Genomic DNA, 16,338 nt, shown 5'->3' on the forward strand with positions numbered 1-16,338 from the left:
TATATTATAAAAAGAAGCTTTGTCTGCAGCAATACTAATTATCACCATTATATCACATAATTTTAGGAATATGATAAATTTATAGGCAATGGCATTGAAAAATGAGCTATCATTTTGAAAGTTTATAGAATGTTTACCCCAGACAGCCTTTTAAGCCTGACTTCTAAGCACGTTCTTTGACTCAGAATTAAACAGTACAAATGTAATGTTTGAAAGCTCTTCAACTAATAAATTTTCCCTTATCAAGAAGAGTTTAAAATTACATTCATTAAAATATAGAAAATATCCAAAAATGATAATTGCTTTAAGCTAATGGGTGTTAAAATCATTATAAGATAGTAAATTATTAATTTATTTAACAAATAGTCCCTAAGCCTTTACCCTAAGAAAGGTACTTGGGCAGCTGTAGGAGACTGCTGGGTCACTGGACTAGATGAATTGAAAGGGAAGAAAACAAAGTTGGCAAAGAAAGCTGGTGATCCAGGGTCAGGAGGAAGCTGAAACGAGCTTGTCTGCAGGGGATAGACCAAGAAGACTGAGTGATTAAAGCGGTGCCAGTGAACTTAGGGTCAGGAAGAGAGTGAACAGAGAGTCAGGGAACCAGTGAGGGTGATAAACTGAGAAATTGGAAAAGATGGCCTTGCCTGAATGGAGCTGTGGACACGATTCAGTTCAATTCAGCGCAGTGTTGATTGAGTTCCTACTGGATGTTCAATGTGTTATAGTCCACCCATAACTTTGAAAAACTGAGAAAAATAGGTAAATGGACATGAAAATTTACCGGTATTGTCAAATATTCTTCCTTCTTTATAGCAGATAGTAATACTGATGATTAAATGTAATTTCTACTGGGGAGTAGATGGTGTTTTGCAACTTAGGTCTTCCAAAGCACACATAGCCTTTCAGAATGAGAAGGGATCTTAGATGTAATCTAACTTAACTTGCTACTCCATGCTGAAATCCCTGAGGACATTTACTCCAGGGAGACGATCTTTTGAAGATTATGTTGCATGATCAGAAGAAAGTGAGGTTTGCAATTATTCTTTTATTTCAGCCTGGAAACAATGCTCTAGAGAAATATTCTCAGTACCTCCCTTATCAGTACTGTTTCCAGTACTGTTATTCTAGCTTTGCCCCATTGGAATAAAGTTCTAGCTTGACAATATTTTATCCAAAACCTGGCACTCAGAGATTAATGCAATTTCCAGATGTGCCCTGATCAGGAAATGACCAGGGAATGTTGCCGAGGCTTTGAGAATGAATGTCTGGCTTGAAATAGATCCCATTTGGCCACTGTATCAATCAGAGTCCTTAGCTATAAGTAGCAGAAACTCACTGGGACTGATACATGGAGAAAAAAAAAGTTGTCAGCAGAAACTCACTGGGACTGATACATGGAGAAAAAAAAATTGTCAAAAAGATACTGGGTAGGTTACAGCCTCTCCTCCAGGGCCAGAGAACTAGGCTCAGAGCTTACTTGATCAGGAAAGGAGCCCCAAATGGAGTTTCGAGAGGGATTCTGGTGGAGCGACCATTGCCACTGGACACTGGGTTACATAGCTTTACTTCCTACACCACAGAACTTGGAACTTGGAACTTGTAGCTTTGCCTAGAGTCATAGCTGCTGCTGCCTGGACGCTACAGAGCAGCTATCCAATTTTTCCTATTCAAGATCTGGGTATGGCTAGGACTCATGCCAATGCTGTGACTGTGAGAATGGCACACTGTGCCAAATAAGCGGAGGATTCTCCAAACACAGGCAGGGATTTCAGAACCTGGGAAGCCGACAAGATTAGCAAAATGACCCTCAGCACGTCTTGACCACCTTAATTCATACTTTCTTACTCTCAGACTCATGCAAAGACCAAAAACTCTCAATAAATGTGTTGCTTTTCTAAGATGTCCTGGGATAGGTAGGGAAATTAGTGTTTAAGTTTCTCAATAATACTTTTATTGCAAGTTTATAGAAAGACTGCATGTAGGAGTAAGACTATCAAGGATGTTATTTTTTAAAGTTATATAAGATGAATAAATCCTGGAGATCTACAGCATAGTGCCTGTATTTAACAATACTGGATAGTATACTGAAAAATTTGCTAAGAGGGTAGATCTTATGTTAAGTACTGTTATCATAAAAATAACTATAATAAAGGAAGTTTTGGAGGTAATAGGTTTATGGCATAGATAGTAGTGATAGTTTCACGGGTATATACTCATCTCCAAAATCCCTGAGTTGTATAGGTTAAATATGAACAGCTTTTTGTATGTCAATCATACCTCAATAAAATGGTTTTCAAGAAGTACATAAATGATAATACAATACAATGTGAAAGATTTACTGCCTTTAACCTATGTGGATAACCAACGATCCTCTTTTGTTCAAGTGCTTGGAAATCATTGGCATTAATAGAAGAGTATGTGGAATTGTCATGGTTTGTACAGCGTTTCATGGCAGAATTTCATTTATTTGGAAGTTCAGAGTTCAGAACCTCTTCCTCTCCACCCCCGACTGTGCATTATTAGATTGGATCATGATATGAAGTATGGAATGTGCTTAATCATACAGTTTCTTTACACCCCATTACAGTGTCTAATGATGGACCTGGATAATAATCGTAGCACAAAATTCATCGAGTGCTCTCTGTGCTGCTAAACAGCATTCTGAATGCATTATGTGAGTTATTCATGAAATCTTTACCACAGTCCTAGGAGGAAGGCACTGTTATTATCCCATTTTGCAGATGAGGACACGAAAGCGGAGAGATTCAGTTTATCTGTCCAGGATTCTATTTATTCCTCGTGGCCAGAGGCAGGGTGGGAGCTCAGGCAGTCTGACCCCAAATCCTACAGTCAGACCCAGTTAGTCCGGCTGCTGGCTGGAAAATTAGAGACAGTGATTATATCGTGTTTTTCCTTGGTGGGTCCGAAGTGGAATTCCTGCTGTAAAGGTGCTTTTGCTCTGGTGGTTGGTACTTCTCAGTTGAAATGAGAAGCCATTTTACTGCCACCGGTACAGAATAATATGTCGACCTTTTTTTCTTTCAGTCCAATCTCAACTGCAGGGAGTGATGTGACTACCCAGTGTGAAAAATATTCCAAGCATCTCAGCTGATAAATTCTAATGGAGCTCTGATGCCTTTTGTGACTTTGTTCAGATTCGTTTAGTGCACCAAGCATAAACTGCTGAAATCTTTTACATACAACCATTCTATTGCCTATTAATTAGAACTGTCTTTTAATTGCACTGGTGCTCCAGAATTAAGTCAATATAGTTACAGGGATAGAATCCCCCGGGGGGAAAAGTTCTTTATAGGAAGCTAGCGATGTTAAAAACAACAGAAGTAGCAAACAATAAAACTCCCAATAACATCTACAAAACACCCCCACAGAATCTTCATAAATCGTTGAAGGGTAAAACTCCCTTTTCCTGGCTGCAGAGTATGATACACTTGGTGCTTAGCTCCTTCCACGGCCCCACTGTGAGTGGTGATGCTATGGAAGGTTTCATTCTGTGTCTTCATGTCCCTCTTTTTAAAACCTTCTTCCTTCTTCTCCCCTAGATGAGGTAGCTGGTATCCTGTTTTCAGATTCTCTCCTTAGTCAAAACAGGAAATGATCACACCTCAGTCTTTTCCATTTGATGGATTTGTTCTATTTTTCATTTCCACTAAGGGACCATTGTCTTTTCCAAGCCTTTGCATTTTAGGTCATTTTAATTCTCAGTATCTAAAGAAATGTCAGCTATTGATAAATGTTGGGGAAATTTGGGGTAAGGAAGGAAGAACTAAAATCATTCAAATGCAGGACCTGAAGGGAAACTTAACATTTTTGGGTGACATCGAAGTTGAGCTGGGGCAGAAGAAAGCTTCATGGTCCTTCTCCCAGACCCTCCAGTCCTCTCCCCGCAACTCAGACCTGGGCTGCTGGGGGATCCTGGCCTCAGCTCCCCTCCCTCACTGGCCCTCCACAGCACCCACCTTTCTTTCTTTGCTGGAGTCCCTCCCCCTTCCCACACCTCCAACCTCAGTCCTACCTCTACTTCCCTCTCTCTCACCAAAAATGCCCAGAAGTACATATGCTAATTGTTATCTGAAGCTATTTTGGTTAATGTCATGACACTTATTCATTAATGGATGTATGGCTATGTCAAATGCTGCTTTGAATAATGCTGCCTTGAGAAATAACTCTACAAACATCGTTATATCACAGTCTATGGCCTATATTTCAAATAGTACTAGCTCCTTACTCTCCAGAGTTCTGAGTCAGGCTTTTTATAGTTCACATAACCTAGATTTGTGAGTCACTATGTACAATAAATAGCATTCCCACGGCGACCACAAAACTTGGAATCAGTTCCAGGTGTCGTCGTGGCCATTGACACTGCTGCCTTCTGACAGTAAATGTATTGTAGAATTCATGTTGTTCTCAGGCCTGTTTCCTCATCTCTAAAATGAGAGGGTTGGATACGTTAGTAGTTTCTAATGTTTACTTTTAATCAGTGGCATCTCCCATTTGTTTTTCATTTGAAATAAAACTTTTGAATTTTATCTTCTACCTAAATAACATATTTTGTTTTATGTTTCAAGATGAAGCTCACACTGAGTTGGAAAAAAGGAAAAAGCAAAGGATCAAAGCTGGGGGAAAATACTGTACCATGTGCTTCACCTCATTGTGCCAAATAAAGAGAAAATGGGGAGAAGATAGGGACAGATAAAGATCTATTTGCTCGTACTGTGCTCTCATCCTTGGCAACATGTTGACAATGCCCTGGAAATAACTTCTTTTTCTTGCAACATTTCTCCAGCCTGATTGGTCAGCCTCTGGAAGATGTGGCATTTTGTAACTACCAGTGTTCTCATATGGGTTTAGAAGAAATTAGAAATGAAGCCAATACCCAAGGAACAAATGAAAGCTGGCCATTAGAGGCAGATCGTTCCAGCAGAGTGAGGGCAGCCACTGGGATAATGCGTAGTCCAGGATTACACAGGCTGACCTTGCCAGGGCCTTGTTTCTCTGACTCTATGTTAGTCAGCAAAACACAATCCATATTCATTGGCTGCATTTTCTTGGTTCCGTTTTGTTTAGTCTGGCCTCCTGGCCTCTTCTTTCCCCATGTTGTAGCTTCAAGATTTTGGGGATTACTTTGCTGTGCATGCCTTCTTTCTTATCACCTCCACTCCCATTCAGTCTCATTTGTTTACCTGTTTCTTTCTTTCTTCTTCTAGCTCTTAAGAAACCTGTCAAATGTCAACCCCTGGAGTCCCAAGTGGCAGCTTCCTCAATTCATTGACTGACTAATTTTACTCATTACTTTGGAGATGGGGCTAAGGTTTCTTTAAAAAAAAAAAAAATCAAACTGCCTGTTTATGTCCCTAAGCCTCAAATAATTGAAAAGCATATCGTTTGAGAAAAGATCGCTTCTATTGAGCAACACACAAGCAAGAAAATCTGATTTTCCCAAGTGAAATTTCTGACAAACCACAGATTCTTTCTAAAGAAGAAGAACACCCCTCTCTGGTGACCAGGCTACCACATTCCTACAATGACATCAAAGAAGAACCTTTCTGCATAAATAGACTGTGTGTTAATAAAATAATATTTATGATTCAGTTTTTTTTTTCTTTTCAATATCAAGCTGTATCCTGCAGGAATGAAAATAAAAGAAGTTGATGTCTACAATGTAACTATTAAGGGGAAATTTGCTCCACTGTTATTTGGATGTAATTGGTACTGAGCACCACAATGCACTTGTAATTGGGTCTGTACTTGTTCACTTCAAGGGTTCCAAGCTCTTTCTACTTGAACCCATTTTTTTGATACCGTTCAGCTCAGCAGTGCCAGCTAACTCTTGTTATGCAGTTGAAAAACTGTGGCCATTAAAAATAGTATACGGTGTGATTTTGTTTTGCAGCACTGCATGGAAAATCAGTTGCTGTTCATAACAGCTCTGTGGTTGGTTGATTTAAAGCAGGGGGGTGACTTGGAATTGACAAGCAGACAGTTTGTGAAAAGGGATATTGTATCTTTAAGGCTTTCTGACTGATTGTGTTTAACTGCGCCACACAGCAGGCAGTAATTAGGCTGTAGCTTCACCAAGAGACTTAAAGCACTGGCTCTGGTTCTCAGTTCTCCAGATTTTTTTTTGAGCACAAACATTTTTTTTATTTGGATTTGAATGCACGATAATTTTTTAAAATTGTGAGTGAGTGTGTGAGTGAGCACATTAAAACCCAACCCAGGGACTTCCTGTGCAGGCCACCTCAGGGACCACCCTGTGCTGATGGCTCTTGGGCTCTAGGGAGACCAGGCAGCTGCATTGGGAAGTAGTAAGAACCCTGATAGGAGAACATGATGCCACTGCTGGAGAAGGTCAAGGTGCTCTTGAAATGAAAGGACGTCAGCTCTCATAACGCGACACAGTGTCTTCTGGTCCAGTTCACAATGTTAATGAGACTCTGGTTGAAGCATGCTACCAAGATTAATAGACAATATGCCTAATAATTTTTATTTAGAGGAAAGAGGAACTTTCTTTACCTAAGGCTATTAAGTAGAAAAGGGTGCATTTTAGAAGTAAATTGAACAAACCATTAGCTTAAGGAGTATTTTCCATCTACCATCCTGCCTTCCTTTCTCCATACCTCCTCCCATTAAAATACCTCATTGCTGTTTTGGAAATTGGTGAAAATCATCAATTTGTATTATTTGTTAAAGATGGAGTTTTAAGCTTTCTATGCATTTGTTATCACAAGGGTGCAGTAGACAGATTTTACACTGATCTTGTAAAAAATGAACTTTCAGTTACTGTTGGGTTGACCACGGTGACTGTCTTCGTTATCAATCAGGCAACAGTGGCTGAGTCCCAACTGTGTGCATGACACTAGGTTGGATGCTGTGGAGATAAACATTGTTCTGGGAACATAGTTGTGATATTTTCCAGACCTATGTATAAAGTTTTCTTCCTCTTGTTTTTTATATAGGTGAGTTATTCCAATTAGATTTGACTACCACTTAATTCTTGAATTTCTGTGTTGTTATTTTTTCTTATTACATGAATTTTTTTACCTTTCTTACTTTATTATTGATGTACATAAGTATCTTTGCTTATTCATTCTCATACTTCTGTCCATTATAGATATGTAGGGACTATAGATGATTGTGGTTTTAAATGATAATTCCCCATATTTGGGGATCACATCAGGGTTTTTGAAGTTTTACCTCCCAGTATGTCATCTACGCCTTCCTTACATCGTAAGGGTGACTGGGTAGGTGATATCATTATCTTTTTAAAGACTCAAGACAGTGAAAGGGACTTGGCTTAGGAATCAGGTTCGCTGACTCTCTGTTCTTGTCATAGTAATAAGATCGTATATTCAGTCCCCAAATGAACCATTTTCTAATTTAAGAGTAATAAAAACATTTTAGTATAGCTTCACCATTTTAAAACATAGATTAAAAATCAAGCATAGGCTATCATAAGGACATTCTGATTTTTAAAAGTTGCTTCTACTAATTTTGAACTGATGTTTGTCCTTTCTCTGTAGAGTTAAAAACTTTTGGAAGCTCTCTATTCTCTTGGTTTTGATATTTTGGGGCTGCCTTGAAGATAAATTACTTTAATCTGTAGGCTAAGTTGCATTGATGTATTTATCTTTCTCAACATGCTTTGTCCTAAGGTCAGTACTTTGAAAGATTTGATCTAAATAAATTATAAATGTGTATCAAAATCTATTTGCTATTAGAGCAAACACATTAGAAATATGTCCCACTATTGCTTTGAATGTAACAAAGATGAATTCCATTCTATAGTTCAAATTTCAATTGTAAATGTGTACTTTTATATATGTCTATGTCTAAATGTCGAGGTCAATAATTCTATAAATTCCTAAGGTTGGTTTATTCTGTAGTGCTGATAAATGTACCTTGGAATTAAGATGTACAGAAGATCACAGATTAAATTGCAATTTTTTTCTAAAGTGACAATGAGCCTAATTCACTGTCAGTTAAAGCCAGGTGTTTCTCCCACCAGTATTAAGTTCTTCGAAAGAGTGGCTGCATAGGACACCATTCACAGAGGCTTAGCGCTGGGGAGAAAATGATTACATTAAATCAAATGATATGAATAATTCATGACATCACATTTTGTAATCCTGGTGCTAAGCATAAAACCAGTGGTTTATTTTTTAGCAAAATGTTTTTGTATCATTCTAGATAGTGCACAATGCAAAACAATAACTGCATACATAATGCCAGAAGGATGGTGGTGAATAGGGTCCTTAATAGTGCTTGCAGCATCATCTGGGGTGTGATCACAATAAACATGTTTGAAGCCAATGCCCATGGGTGCCCAACGTTTGCTGGAATCTTCTGAGTCCAATAGAATGGCTGCCTTTTAATTTGTTTTTGAATATTACACCTGACCTTTACCATGGATCTGAAAGTCAGTCCTTGTATATTGCTAACACTGCAAATCCTTTTGTCCCCTCTTCTTTCAGTTTACTTGGAGGGCAATTCTATTGGGGGTAAACTGCTGATTTTTTAAATGGCGTTTGATTTTCCAATACAGAGTTGGAAATACTAGAAAAATCCATAGAATTTGAACTTTTATTTTTCTATAAAGAACTTAAATGTTCTGGGGTAAAATGTCAGTTACTTAACAATTCATCCAAGTACTTATTAGGAATGTCATTTATATCTCTAAGACTAAATAAATTATGCCTTGTATTTGAATCTTCTCCTTATTTTCTAGAGAAAGCACCTTTTCTTTATAATTATCAAAAGAGATCTAGGATGTCTCTGCAACCTTCATAAAACAGTTTCCAGGTCATGTACACTGTAGCAATACTTTAACACTAGTCTGATTATTCTGCTGCATTTCAGGCTGAAATAACCATGTACCTGGACCATCTGCTGCTGCCTTTTCCAGCACCTTCCTGTGGACCGCTCCAGGGCACTCTCTAGAAGCCAGAATGGACTCCTGCTGATTCTCCCACATATTTGTCTTGAATGAAAGAATGGCGTATGCCAGTGGATTTCAAAGCTTCTCACAAAACGTCTCCACATCTGAAGTCTCAAGAGTTTATGTCAAGCATTTGTATTACTTACAACTAATTAAATATACCATTCTTGTTTTACAACATGAACACATCTGCTGATAATGTTGTAACTTGTATTATTATTATTTGTTTGAAACAATACATTAATAATTAATACTGGTCAGTAATATAATACTAATATCTTGACCTATTTAGAATAGACATTAATTATCACATGTATAGAAAATAGTGTGATTTTAAATATTTTTTTTACAAAAAATAATTTGGAAGTATGTTAAAGTGCCTTATTTCCATATTATTTATTTACTGTGATTTGGAGAATATTGTTTAAAGTTTTATTTTACAAGACTAAGCAGACTTAAGAAAAGGTAGCTTATGAATATTAAAGAAAAGGCAAGAGAGTTGGCATTTAGAAGTTAATTGTAGTGATTTGTTGAGGTTATCTAAGGGAAAATACCTGATGACCGCATTATTGGATTTGAATATAAAAATGCTGAATGCGTGATACGTGGCAGCCTGAGATCTATTCTTCTTATCAGAGAGATATAAAATTACCTAGATTTAACTGAAGGCAGATGTCAAACTCTGTAAAAGAACTGATATTCTTCAGAGGAGTGCAAATTCTATGTTAAAGACACGAAACAGATTCTTATTGCTTAATAATCTCCCACAGTTCAATAGTGACAGAAATTGGTTTCCTTTTTGCCCCCTACCCCTACTGTCTTATTTCTACAATTCTCTCTACAGTTACCAGTTTTGGGACGACTGATTCTGGTGTTTACTATATGATCACTTGATCGGTGGAGACCTGCCCATCCTGCCTCTGACTATTGTGATGTCATAGTAGAGCTGCTTTAGATGAATCCAAAGTACTCACTCCTTCCTCCAATTTCTTCTTATCTGGTTTAAGAAAACAGTAACTTATTTTTGGCAGAGTCTATCAAAAATGAGAGGAATTGTCTATAGTATAATTTTAGTTTGAGTACAGAGAATAATAAAAAATATTGCTAAAATAAAATCCTATTTATCTAAGTAGCAACTCTATTTAACTTTTTCTTTAATAACATAGCTATTTTACACTTCATAAAGCAGAATACAGGTTCCAGTGCCTGTTTGGCCACTTAGAACCTCATCTTCTTTATCTATAAAATGGAAATACAAAAACTGTGTTGGGTTTAATAGGGAAAATAAAATAATGTACAGGAGAATATCTTGTAATAATGTTTTATAGAAAAAATAATTATTTTATCTGTTAGAAGATTTTTTTTCTTGTCAGTTAATGCATTACTAATGATTTACTTTTAAAAAATTAAATATGCTAAAAAGTAAATAAGTCAAAGCCATTATGAGGTTCACTTATATTTTGAAACACTCTTTTAAGCATGCCAAATTAGTGACATGGGCTTTCATGTGTATCTTGCCTTCACACACTTAAATGCATAACCTTGAAAGTAATAAAATTTGCTGAGTTGGATATTTCCCTGCTTCCTCAGAACATATGTCAGCTGAGCAACAGAGAATTCACTGTAGCAAAAAGATAGTTCAGTGAAAGCTTGTTTAATAATTAATCCGCTGAGTAAGTGTCTGAATATTTGATAAATATTTAGTCACCATGTGTATCAGGCAGCATTGGTTGCATACCAAAGAATTTGCAAAGGTAAAAACTGCCAGTCATAGGCATCAAAGATTAGGAGGTTTCATGATCACAAGCCGGAGATGTGCAAATTATTCCATATAACATAAATCCAGAACTATAAATCCATGACTAGCCACCCAATGTTATTCTAGGAGAGTGACAGGAGTCCACTGCCTTGTCCTCCAAAGTTCTTCTATAGTGTATTTGGTATCACATTTTAATTAATAGCTGCTTGTCTGCCCATGTGTATAAAGTAAAATATTCTGGTGCATACATGAAATAGAACGGTGAAATATGCACCCCATGTCCTCTTGAAATTCATACTATTGTACTAGGAAAGGAATGGGGGGGCAGTGATCCACTGATGTACCCTGAATGGAAACAGAGCTTGCTTCAGCATCTAGAGACAAGGCATTGAAACTCATCTTTATAAACATTTATTACTTCCCTAGGATGTTTAATGCACTGTGCAGCAGGAGAGGAGAAGCTAACATGTGTGGATCTTTTTAGTGCAGAAAATGTAAAAATTAATTATTGTATAGTGAAAATAAGAAGTTTTGCTATCTACAAGGTAATCACTTATAAATCGTGTTCTGACATGAATTCCTAGCAAAATCCTTACAAATTCCTACAAACCTCTCCAGAGAGCTCATGGTCTCCTTCTTGCAACAGCACACATGCCACCTCTCAGTCAGTTTCAGGTCCTGGGCTTTCACCTGGAAATGGGGGGTGTGGGTGTGTGTGTGGGGTGAATAGTTACACATAGAAGGTGGGAGTGACTGCCCTTCTTGGCACCCCCTGCTGGCCAGAGTACCACTAATGATGGCTCCAGAGAGGCCTCATCTTCTCTCTTCCAGCCTATGTGAACCGTTGCCATGGCAGCCACAGCAGTAAAAAGGAAGGAAGCCCAGGGGCTGCAGCCTGTGGAAAAAAGAGATGACCCCAAATGAGGCACTGTAATGGGGCCTTAAGGATTTCCCCCAAAACAAAAAAGATTGATCTTACAGTTAACTGTTCTACTTGAATTTACTCACAGGCACCATGTTCTGTTTTTTTAAACTAGGGTTCTGTTCTCCATACCACTATACTTAAATTCTCTATTTCCCTATTATACTCCTCTTTCACACATGACTGATAAAGTGAAAATAGGTTAAATAAAGCAAAGAGATAGTAAAAAGTGTATTTTACAATATTAGAAGCAGTTTATGGATCAGAAGACTTAATATTTTTAAGATAGCAATGCTCTCCAAATTGACCTACAGATACAAGGCAATGGTTATCAGAATCCCAGCTGTCTTCCTTATAGAAATTGGCAGACCAATTCTAAAACTCATATGGAATGGCAAGGAACTCAAAATGGTGACACAATCTTGAAAAAAATTGTCTGAAAAAGTTGGAGAACTCATACTTTCTGATTTCAAGACTTAACTACAAAGCAATAGTAATCAAGACAACGTGGAACTGGCACAATGATAGACATATAGAATGATGAAATAGAATTGTGAGTTCAGAAATAAACTGACATATTTATACTCAACTGATTTTCAAGAAGGGTAGCAAGGCCATTTAATGGGCAAAAAATAGTGTTGTCAACAAGTGGATAGACACATGAAAATAAAAGACCCTTACCTCACACCATATACAAAAGTTAATTCAAAATAAATATAAAACCGAAATGTAAGAGCTAAATCATAAAACTCTCGCAGAATAAAATATAGTGGTTTATTTACAGTGGCTTATTTAGATTTGGCAATGCTTTTTTTGGATAAGACACCAAAAGTGTGAACAACAAAATGAAAACAATAGATAAAGTGGACGTCAATACAACTGAAAAATGTTTGTACTTCAAAGGAAGCTAGGAATAAAGTGAAAAGACAACCCACAGAATGGGTAAAAATATTTTAAAATCATATATCTAACAAAAGCCTTGTAATTGTAATATACAAAGAACACTTACAACTTACTAATAAAAAGACAAATAACCCAAATAATAACAGACAAAGGATCTGAATAGACATTTATTCAAAGAATATGTAAAAATGACCAATAAACACATGAAAAGGTACTTGACAGCATTAGTAAACAGAGAAATGCAAATGAAAGCCACAATGAGATATCATTTTACACCCAGTAGGTTGGGTAGAATAAAAAAGTCAGATAACAAGTGTTGTCAAGAATGCAGAGAAATCAGAACTCTTATACATGGCTATGAAAACGTAAAATGGTACAGTCACTATAGAAAACACTCAGACAATTTCTTAAGTGGTTAACATAAGATTACCATATGACTTATAAATTCCATTCCTAGATATATTCTCCAGAGAAATAAAAACATATGTCCACACAAAAACTTGTATGCAAATGTTTATGGCAGCATTATTCACAATAGCCAAAAGGCAGAAACAACCCAAATGTCCATCAACTAATGAACAGATAAAGTGTAGGGTATTCATATAATGGAATATTATTCAACCATATAAAGAAATGAAGTAATGATGTGTGTTACCACATGGATGAACCTTGAAAACATTGTACCAAATGAAAGAAGTTAGACCCAAAAGGCCACATATTGTATGACTTCATTTATATGAAATGTCCAGAATAGGCAAATTTATAGAGATAGAAAGTAGATTGGTGGTTACTTAGGACTTTATATCTCCCCACCTTAAGAGAGGTTGGTGAGGATATAAAGGTGCTAGCTCAAGGGTACAGGGTTTCCTTTTGAGATGATGACAATGTTCCTAAATTGGCTGTAGAAATGGTCACATATGTCCATGAATATGCTTAAAAATCATTGAAATGTACACTTTAAATATGTGAATTGTATGGTATTTAAATTATATCTCAATAAAATCATTACAAGATAAAGTGATTTTTACCATATTAGAAGTGGTTTTCCATGGAGAGAGGGAAAACTTCCATCCAAACTGTGTCTTCGTGTTTCCACAATCTAGGGGCAGCCCTTTTCTTTGGAGCTCCTTTATTTTTGAGCAGCTACCTCCCTTACTCTCCATCATAAGAACTGAAATCCTCAAACTTTTTTGGTGCTTCCAGTACATAGAGCTACAATTGACCTTTGACATTTTTCTAAAAACTCCTGGTTTCCTTCATTAGGAAGCTCTGTGCTTTCCAAAAAAACATTCAGCTTGTTTAATAAACTAATCCAAACAGAAACGGTAAGGCTATAAACCCTTAGGATTCACCTCCCCTCACAAGTACAGTACATTTTGAACATGGGTTCTAAAGATGGTGTGACTTAGAGCCTATAAGTTGTCTAACCAAATAACCATTATGAACTTATTCTCCTATGCCTAATTCTAAAGTTGGAACAAAAGCTAAAAACACCATTTCTAAGTCTCTCTTGCAGCTAGGAATGACCATGTAGCACAGTTTACATTTGATACAAGCAGAAATAAACTGGAGTTTCAGGGTAGGTTTTTCTTTCTTAACACAGCTGGACACTCATTTTTCTTTTATCTTGCCTTGGATGCAGATGTAAGGGATGATGCTGCAGCAGCCATCTTGTCACTGATCATGAGAATTACAGAGATACTGGCTCTGAAATCTGTGAGCCTCTGAACCAATGTCAATGGCCACCTGTCTTTAGACTTCTTGGTAGGAAAAAGCTAATTTACTTAAGCTCCTCTTAATAGTCATTCTGTAACTGGTGATAGTAATTTCTGCCGAAGCATCATCATTTTATGTTTGATGTCTATTTTAAAACAGTAGTGGGAATTTCAGGCTTTATATTGGAAGAAAATTAGAATAGACAGATAAGTAGGAAAATGTTTTGGATTAAATGGTGTCTTATTGTGCCCTTGAAATCGCAGAATACTTACTGTATGTACTTCATGTTTGCCTAGGCAACCCCAGGATGATAGAAATCTTCCTGTAGTAATTTTTGATTTACTACAGGTTCATAAATATACTTTGTATCAGTGTAGATGAGTAGAAAGAGGACTGAATCTAGGCTTAAAAGGGTGAATTGAAATCCTGACTTTTTAATAGCCTGTGTTACCTTTCCCCCACCATGTCTTTAGCTCCTAGAACAGTGCTTAAAAAATAGTGGGTATATTATCAGTGTTTTCTAAGAATAATGAATATTATGTTTATAATAAACATATATATAACTCAATTTAGATTTAAAATAAAAGACATTTTTTAAATACCAATCACAGAATCATAAACTCTCAGCTAAAATGGATAATTATGGATGAGAGAATCAGGAATTTTAAAATGTGAGATCCCTAAGATATAGTTTTTGCTCTTCTTGTCCGGAGAAAACATTGGTTAAAAAAAAAAAAAAAAGAAACAGACTGACTTTGAGGAAGTCAGATAAAAACAGAGGGAAGAAAAGAGGACTGAAATATAGGAGCTTGGTGTAAAAAAAGTGAAACTCAGTCATAACTACATATTAGGATCACTTAGGAAGATTATTAAACATACAGTTGCCAGCTCCACCTGTACACACATTCTGGCTTAATTGGTCTATGATGAGGCCCAGGCATTGATACGTTTTGAAACTTCTCTACGTTATTCTAATATGCAACCAAGATTGGGTGTCACTAGTTTAGGGAGAAAAATTCCAGGCTTTGGAAAAAGATGAAGCTATGTTTGAATCTGTGCTTGAGCACTTACTGGTTTAGTCATCTTAGTCAGTCATATAGCCTTTCTTACCTCAGTTTTTCACCTGTAAAATGGAGATGAGGCTGGGCATGGTGGCTCATGACTGTAATCCCAGCACTTTGGGAGGCCGAGGCAGGTGGATCACTTGATGCCAGGAGTTCAAGACTAGCATGAACAACATGGAGAAACCCCATCTCTACTAAAAATACAAAAATAAAAATAAAAATAGCCAAGCATAGTGGCACACACCTGTAATCCCAGCTATTTGGGAGGCTGAGGCATGAGCATCTCTTGAACTTGGGAGGTGGAGGTTGCAGTGAGCCAAGATCATGCCACTGTACTGCAGCCTGGGCAACAGAGCCAGACTCTGTATCAAAAAATAATAAAATGAAATAAATGTAAAAAATGGAGATGATAGTAATATCTGTCTTGAGTATTACTGATATAATAGATTAAATGAGATGATGTGGAACTGTTCATAATGCAGTGAGCATTTTATATATGTTAACTATTGTAGAATAGCATTTCAGTGTGTTCCCTGTCGATGCTTTGTTGCAGGTCATAAGAAAACCTACAGCCACTGGGGTTAGTGAAAGAGGGAAATAGGCCAGTAATAGGCCCACACAATATCTCTCTGGCTTTTGGTGACAACACCACCAAATAATAACAACAGCATTATTAGTAGTAGAATCTTAATTTATCTGATCCTCCACTTTCAAATTTTCTTTTTCTCCTTTTTTCTTTGCTGGAAATGTAGAATTCTTTCAAAAAGGTAATAAAGAAAAAATAGTGGGATCATCTGAGGTCAGGGGCATGCCATCTTGAGTCATCCTTTTTAGAGTGTGTTCATTTTTATAGTTTTAAAAAATTAGCACAAATGTTTAAAAATTTTATTTTTTGCATGCTTCCAGGTTCTAGAAGCCCATTAAAATTTCCTTGCTAATAGCTCATATAGTGCCTGGCATGCAATCAACACTCAAGAAATATATTTTTAATTGAATTGAGTTTTAAGATGTTCCTTTT

General features: G+C 36.8%; 1 long non-coding RNA gene across 2 annotated transcripts; it reads left to right on the plus strand.

Annotated features, from left to right (window-relative positions):
* Positions 1-1,607: 1,607 nt before the first annotated feature.
* LOC134761939 (uncharacterized) lies at positions 1,608-9,927 on the plus strand. Of its 2 annotated transcripts, none has more exons than XR_010141165.1 (3): positions 1,608-1,913; positions 2,588-2,674; positions 5,226-9,927. It is a non-coding gene; the product is annotated as an uncharacterized LOC134761939 (long non-coding RNA). The 2 variants fall into 2 exon arrangements; XR_010141164.1 differs by having other exon boundaries at positions 1,633-1,678.
* The last annotated feature ends 6,411 nt before the right edge of the window (positions 9,928-16,338 follow it).

The sequence above is a fragment of the Pongo abelii genome, chromosome 7 (assembly GCF_028885655.2).
Source record: "Pongo abelii isolate AG06213 chromosome 7, NHGRI_mPonAbe1-v2.0_pri, whole genome shotgun sequence".
NCBI classification, from domain to species: Eukaryota; Metazoa; Chordata; class Mammalia; order Primates; family Hominidae; genus Pongo; species Pongo abelii.